This window comes from Microcebus murinus, chromosome 16 (genome assembly GCF_040939455.1).
Source record: "Microcebus murinus isolate Inina chromosome 16, M.murinus_Inina_mat1.0, whole genome shotgun sequence".
Taxonomy (NCBI): Eukaryota; Metazoa; Chordata; class Mammalia; order Primates; family Cheirogaleidae; genus Microcebus; species Microcebus murinus.
In genome coordinates this window covers 70,344,707-70,352,195 of record NC_134119.1, presented here as the reverse complement: position 1 = coordinate 70,352,195, position 7,489 = coordinate 70,344,707, and the positions used below count along the sequence as shown (strand labels likewise).

Here is a 7,489-nt window from a genome sequence, read left to right as displayed (position 1 = left end):
ATGGATGATATTTTATGTATCTGTGATATCAATTGTAATGTCTCCTTTTTCATTTCTGATTGAGCTTATTTGAGTTCTTTCTCTTCTATTTCTGATTAATCTAGCTAGTGGTCTATTGATTTAGTTTATCTTGTCAAATAATGAAATTTGACTTCCTTGATCATTTGTAATTTTTTTCGGTTGCCATTTTACTTGGTTCTGCTCTTTCTTACCTTTGTTATTTCTTTTCTTCTGCTAGCTTTGGGTTTGCTTTGTTCATTTTCTAGTTCCTTCAAGTGTGACATTCAGTTGTTAATTTGTGATTTTTCTGTCTTTTTGATGTAGGTATTTAAGGCTATGAATTTCCCTCTTAGCACTGCTTTTTGCTGTATCCGAGAGATTTTTGGAAACTGTGTCATCATTGTAATTCAATTTGAAAAATCTATTGATTTCCATCTTTATTTCATCACTGACCCAAGGATTATTCAGCAGCAGGTTAATTGCCCTGTATTTGTGTAGTTTTGAGAGTTCCTCTTTGAATTGATTTCTAGTTTTATTTCATGATAATCTGAGAAGATACATGGTATGATTTCAGTTTTTCTGAATTTGCTGACACTTGTTTTCTGGCCTAACATGATATGTTTTGGAAAATGTCCCATGTGCTGATGAGAAGAATGTATACTCTGCAGTTTTGGGGCAAAATGTTCTGTAAATATCTGTTAGATCCATTTGTTCTAGAGTCCCATTTATGTCCCATGTTTCTTTGTTGATTTTCTGCCTTGATGATCTGTTTAGTTCTGTCAGTGGAATATTGAAGTCCTTGGCTATTACGATGTTGCTGTTTATTTATTTCCTTACTTAGATCTAGTACAATCTGTGGGAGCTACATATGTATTTAGGATTGTTTCATCCTATTGAATTGCTCCCTTTATCATCCATTGTATGATAACTGTCTTTTGTTGTTGTTGTTGTTGTTGTTGATTTAAAGTCTATTTTATCTGATATGAGAATAGTTACTTCTGCTTACTCTTGATTTCCATTTGAATGGAATATTTTTCCCACCCCTTTACCTTGAGTCTATGAGAATCATTGTGAGTTGAATGGGTTTCTTCAAGACAGTATATCTTTGCATTGCATTTTTTAATTCATTCAGCCAATATATATCTTTTAGGTGGAGCACTAAGACCATTTACTTTCAATTTTCATATTGATATGTGAGGTACTATCCTTTTCATCTTGTTAATTTTTACCTAGTTGCTCCATTTTTTTCCCTTGTGTTACTATTTTATAAGAGTTGAGTATTAACTTTCAGTTGTTTTTACACTAGTGAGTATCAGTTGTTTGTTCCATGTACAAAGCACTTTTAAGCATATTTTATAAGGCATATCTAGTGGTGATAAACTCCCTTAGTGTTTATTTGTCTGGGAAAGACTTTATTTGTCCTTCATTTATGACAGGTAGTTTTACAAGGTACAAAATTATTGTCTGGCACTTATTCTGTTTAAGAAGACTAAAAATGGGACCCCAGTCTCTTCTGGCTTGTAGGGTTTCTGTTGAAAAGTCTGCCTATTCTGGTGGATTTTCCTTTATAAGTTACTTTCATCTTCCTTTGTATGTCTGATGCTTTCATCTCACAGCTTCCAGGATTTTCTCCACTTTGACTTTGGTTGGACTGTGTGCCCTGGTAATAATATCTTATTTTCCATGAATCTTGCAGCTGTTCGATGACCTTGTATGTGGATATCTAAATCTCTAGTGGTAACAGGGACATTTTCCTGAATTATTTCCTCAAATAGGATTTCCATGCTTTTTAGCTTTTCTTCTTCTCCCTCAGGGAAACCTATGATTCTTATCTTCACTTTACATAGTCCCATATTTCTCAGACTGTTCATTATTCATTATTCTTTCTCCTATATGTTTGACTAACAGGGTTAATACCAAAGCCTTGTCTTCAAGCTCTGCAATTCTTTCTTCTGTTTGGTCTGGTCTGTTGTTAAGTTTCTACTGTATTTTGACATTCCCTAAATGACTCTTTCATTTCTGAAAGTTGTTACATTGTTTCCCATTATCTATCTCCTTAGTGAATTTTTCATTCATGTCCTAAATTTTATTTTTGGTTCATTTGCATTGGTTTTCAACTTTCTCATCATTCCCATTCATCATACTTGCCATGCATGTTCTGAATTCCATATTTGACATTTTCACAATTTCCTTTTGTTGGAATCCATTGCTGGTGAACTATTGTGATCTTTTGGGGGTGTCAAAAGAGCCTGTTTTTTGTTTTTCCTTTCCATGTCTATCAACACTCTATCAAGTTCTGATGCTGGCCTCTCACCTGAAACCTCTTCAGGTGAGGTTGAGCTGTGTAAGCTTAACATAGAAACACAGGTAGCTTTGTTCTGCTCTGCTAGGAACTCTGTTGTTCAGTGAAGACAGTGAGAGATCCCTGGATGATGTGCTTGAGTCCTACTCCAGAAGACTGATCAGGCCAGAGAGGTGCAGATGCACTGTGAGCCTTTAGCACTTCTGCTCTCCTGCATCTCCCCATTGCTCTGCGGTCATCATGGGTGGTTGGCACACACATTGTGAGTGTTTGTCCCACCCGTGTCTAGCAGTGGTGGTGCCATCCAGGAAGCAGCAGGGGGTGTCTGGGGTCATGGGCGCTCTCTCTGTCTGGGTCCTATGGCAGCTGTGACTGGGTGGGGCTGCCCACATGGCAGCAGCAGACGCCAAGTCTGAGGGCATGCACAGTGGGCACCAACTTTTCCTCCAGTGGCAGTGGGGGCACATAAGAGCTCCCAATTTCCCCGCTGTCTCCCAAGCCCAGCAGGGGTGATGGGGAGGCAGCAGCAATGTATATAATCCCGCAGATAGACATAGGATTCTGTGACTGGAACCTCAAAATGGCGCCAGCTGTAGGGCCCAGGGTTTGTAAGCCAGCAGGAACCTGCTGTGCCTTTTCTCCAGAGCAGTGCTGCTGTGCACGGTCTCCAGTCAGCCCCCCCTTGCAGCCCACCAGCCTTCTGCTGCACAGGGGCCCTCCTGCAGCTCTGATTGCAGTGTCCATGGGGGTATTGTGGACCCCCAGGGTTCCCTCTTCTTTCCCCACCTGTAGGCACCTTCCCTGCATACCTCTGATCCCGCCAACTAGGTCACCTCTCTTTTCGTCTCCTTCACTTTGCGAGTGTCCTGTTACTAACTGTTGATTCCCAGTGCTCTCTCTTAGACATTTGATCAGAAGGTGAATATGTGCTCTCCACTTTAGATCCTGTGAGAGCAGTATGTGCAGGTTGCTTCTAGTCTGCCATCTTGCCTTGGTTCCTATTTTTCTCTCATGTTCTCTTGATTTGCATTTCTATTGTTGCTAAAATATTTTAGCCACTCATGATTTTTTGCCAATTTGTGTTTTCTTATTTGAAATACAAATCATTTATCATTTCATGATAAATGTCTATTTTTCTATTAACTTGTTTGCCTTTCTCTTTTTCCTTTGTAGGGATTCTATGTACATGTCTGATACTTTTGTCAGTTATATATGCTTCAGATATATTCTAGTTTTTAATTTTGTCCTTTCACTCTTTAAGGTATATTTTGTTCAGTAAAGGTTATTTTAGTGTAGTCTAATTTATGACTTTTCTGGGTTTTTCTCTTTTTTTATTATAGGAAAAGGCCTAATTCATGACTTTTCTTAGACAATTAATGGATTTTTTTGTCTTACATTAAAAAAATGTTGTTTTACTTCAATATTGAGAAGATATTCTTATCTTATTAATTTTTTTATTTGTTTTTTTGAGACAGCATCTTGCTCTGTTGCCTGGGCTAGAGTGAAGTGCCATCATTATAGCTCGCTGCAGCCTCAAATGCCTGGTCTCAAGTGATCCTTGTGGCTCAGCCTCCCAAGTAGATGGGACAGCAGGTGTATACTACTACACTTGGCTAATTTTTCAAAATTTTGTAGAGATGGGGTCTGGCTATGTTGCTAAGTCTGGTGTCAAGCAATCCTTGTACAGTGCTAGCATTACAGATGTGAACACCACGCCTGGCTATAAAGATACTCTTATTTCTATTATTCTAAAAGTTTTAAAACTTGTCATTTGGCATTTACGTTTCATCAATGATGTGGATTTAGAGTATATAGTGAAATAGTAATGCAATTGTTTTATTACCCATGTGGGTAGCCAGTTTTTCCAGTTTCATTAATTAATTCAACATACTGTCAATTCCATGATAAAATATAGTTGCTATTTTAGAGGGAATTATATTGAATTTATATAATTTATATAATATGGATTTGGCAAGAATTGTCAGTTTGTTGCCAAAACTTTGCCACTTATCCCCAAGTCTGCTTCAGAAGAATGAGGACAAGTGTTTTGAGGAGAAGGAAAGGGAGGTTTATTAATTTGCTGGCAGGTTCGAGGCGGCGGGCTGCACCGTCCGGTTGTGCTGCGTTTCCTTGCTCTTTCACGCCACGCTCCCCGCATTGGCGCGAGGTCCCGGCGCCTGCTCTCTTCTTCCCGCGCTCCTGGCGCGGCCGGCTGGTCCCGCGTCCTCAGTCGGCACCGCCGCCAGCGCTCAGTCCCCGCGCTCAGTCCCCGCGCTCAGTCCCCGCGCTCAGTCCCGGCGCTCAGTCCCCGCGCTCAGTCCCCGCGCTCAGTCCCGGCGCTCAGTCCCCGCGCTCAGTCCCCGCGCTCAGTCCCGCGCTCAGTCCCGGCGCTCAGTCCCCGCGCTCAGTCCCCGCGCTCAGTCCCCGCGCTCAGTCCCCGCGCTCAGTCCCCGCGCTCAGTCCCGGCGCTCAGTCCCCGCGCTCAGTCCCCGCGCTCAGTCCCGCGCTCAGTCCCGGCGCTCAGTCCCGGCGCTCAGTCCCGGCGCTCAGTCCCCGCGCTCAGTCCCCGCGCTCAGTCCCGGCGCTCAGTCCCCGCGCTCAGTCCCGGCGCTCAGTCCCCGCGCTCAGTCCCCGCGCTCAGTCCCCGCGCTCAGTCCCCGCGCTCAGTCCCGGCGCTCAGTCCCCGCGCTCAGTCCCGGCGCTCAGTCCCCGCGCTCAGTCCCCGCGCTCAGTCCCGGCGCTCAGTCCCCGCGCTCGCCCCGGGCCCTTCGCCGCCCGTGCCGGCCTGATAGCCTCAGGGGAGCAGGGCAGCACCGAGCGGAGCCTCGCAGCGGCTGAGGGTCGGCGGGCGCGCGAGTGACGGGTGGCCGGGGCAGGTGGCGGCGCCGCGAAAATGGTCACCGAACAGCCGATCCGTATGGCCAACGAGAAGCACAGCAAGAACATCACCCAGCGCGGCAACGTCGCCCAGACCTCGAGAAATGCCCCCGAGAGAAGGCGTCTGTAGGACCCTGGTTATTGGCTCTCTTCGTTTTTGTTGTTTGTGGCTCTGCAATTTTCCAGATTATTCAAAGCATCAGGATGGGCATGTGAAGTGACTGACCTTAAGATGTTTCCATTCTCCTGTGAATTTTAACTTGAACTCATTCCTGATGTTTGATGCCCTGGATAAAAACAATTCAGTAAAGCATCCTGCCTCAGAATGACTTTCCTATCATCCTCCATGTGTCATTCCACGGTTTCTTCAAGAGTCATTCCAAGTTTTCTAGTCCATACCACAGTGCCTTGCAAAAACACCACATGAATAAAGCAATAAAATTTGATTGTTAAGCTACAGTAGTGGATCCTACTTATTTAGTCAGTAAAGAGTAAGATTTTTATGTGGCTATTGAAATAGTATGCAGAATGGGCAATTAGATTAAATCTGTGTAGACAGTGTCTAGATTTTGTTAACCCTAATGTGTAACTGCAATTAGCTTAATTTAAAATTTAGAGTCTTGTGGTTTTTATATAGCTAGGCACTTTATTACTCTCTTGAATTCAAAGCACACTCCCTTATAGGGTCATGTAACTTGTCTCAGCCCGCGGGACCTTCTGTTACTCGTGGGGTCAAGGGGGACCTTGCCTGAAAGAGATGAGCGAGAGAAAGGAACGAGACCAAGCAAAGGGTTGTCAAGGTCTGCTTTACTTAGATCCTTTGTTGGTTTTATAAGCATACAGAAACAATGAAGTAGGGAGGGGCAGCGGGGGGGTTAGGGTTGATCAATTATAAACAGCCTCAGGCAGCATGCCTGGAACATCTTGCAGTTTTTTCTTGGAATGGTCGTTAAGCACTTTTTGGCAACTCAGGGTATTTTCTGCTCAGGGTATTTCTGGGTTAAAAACTTCAAAGGCCTTGGTTCCCAACAGTAACTGTCCTGTAATAAGGTGCTTATAAATGGAACAACTACATAGTTAGCCTAGTTTTACCACAACTCTCAGCATCTAAAGATTTTTAAAAGCTTCTAAATGCCTAATATAAAGGGAGATGCTTATAGCCACAACATCTATTTTAACAATATAGTTTCTATTGTACTACCTTGGATTTTGCATGAGTATAGTAACCTAAGATGCCATTAAAAAAATTGGTCGAGCATTTTCTAACTTAATCAGTCACTGAAGTTTCACTAAAAGCTATCATGATGGAGTGAAATCAGTCTGGGAAGGTTTGTTTATGTCACATTGATTTCACCAGAATTATTTTAATATATCAAAGGGATTTACTATGCTAGACAAAATTTTAGGGAAAAATACTAAAAATGAATGTCTCATCAGGACATGCTGTTGAGTCCAATGTGCCATAAGACATCTTAGCATGTTAATAGCACTTTTAATAGCAACAAGGCACAACAACTAAAAAGTTACGCTTAGTTTGGAAATGCTTTTTCTAGATTTATAATTAAAATGCCGTTAGGGTACTAGATACATCAGTGACATTTGGAATTAAATGGATTTACTGATAAGGATCAATCTTTAGTCTTCCCTTTGTTGTATGATTTTTATAGGTTATGGTTGATCAATTTTTCTTTTACTAATGGTAAGAGTGAGGGTGATAGGGCAGGTTTTGAATTTTCTAGTACTGTTGAAAACTGCAAATATTGGCTATTTATATACTTAGCCATAACTTGATGAAAAAAAGCCTGAGCAGTGTCTATGTAGTAATGAATTGGAAAAGAAAGCTGCTTATGTTTGCTTTGTTAATTGCCTCAGGATATCTTTTTTAAAATAAGCTGTTTTAAGAGGAACAGAAGGGAAATCTAGCTAGTCTATAACACAGTGTGAACCTCATAGAGGGCTTCTGATACCCTCAAATATGGAGAAGAGTAAGGGAGAAAAGTGGTTAAGGACGGTTGAGAACTTAACTACTCCGGAATAGGAAAGGAATCAGCTGACCTTGGGCCAGCAGGTGTACCCTTCAATCCACAAAATAATACGTAGGGATACGATCTAGGACAGTCATTCTCAAAGTTGTCATCTCAGAACCCACTTTATCCTCTGAGAAATTATACTCTGAAAAACTCTCAAAGCACTGTTCTTGTATGGCTAATATCTATTATATTTATCATGTTATAAATAAAAGCAGGTAAAATGTTAAATTTTAAAGTTAAAATACAGCGACAAATCCATTACATGTTAATATAACCCACA

General features: G+C 42.0%; 1 pseudogene; it reads left to right on the top strand.

Moving 5' to 3' along the window:
• The first annotated feature begins 5,195 nt into the window (after positions 1 to 5,195).
• On the top strand, positions 5,196 to 5,638 carry LOC109729927 (stress-associated endoplasmic reticulum protein 1 pseudogene; annotated as a pseudogene).
• Positions 5,639 to 7,489: the final 1,851 nt, after the last annotated feature.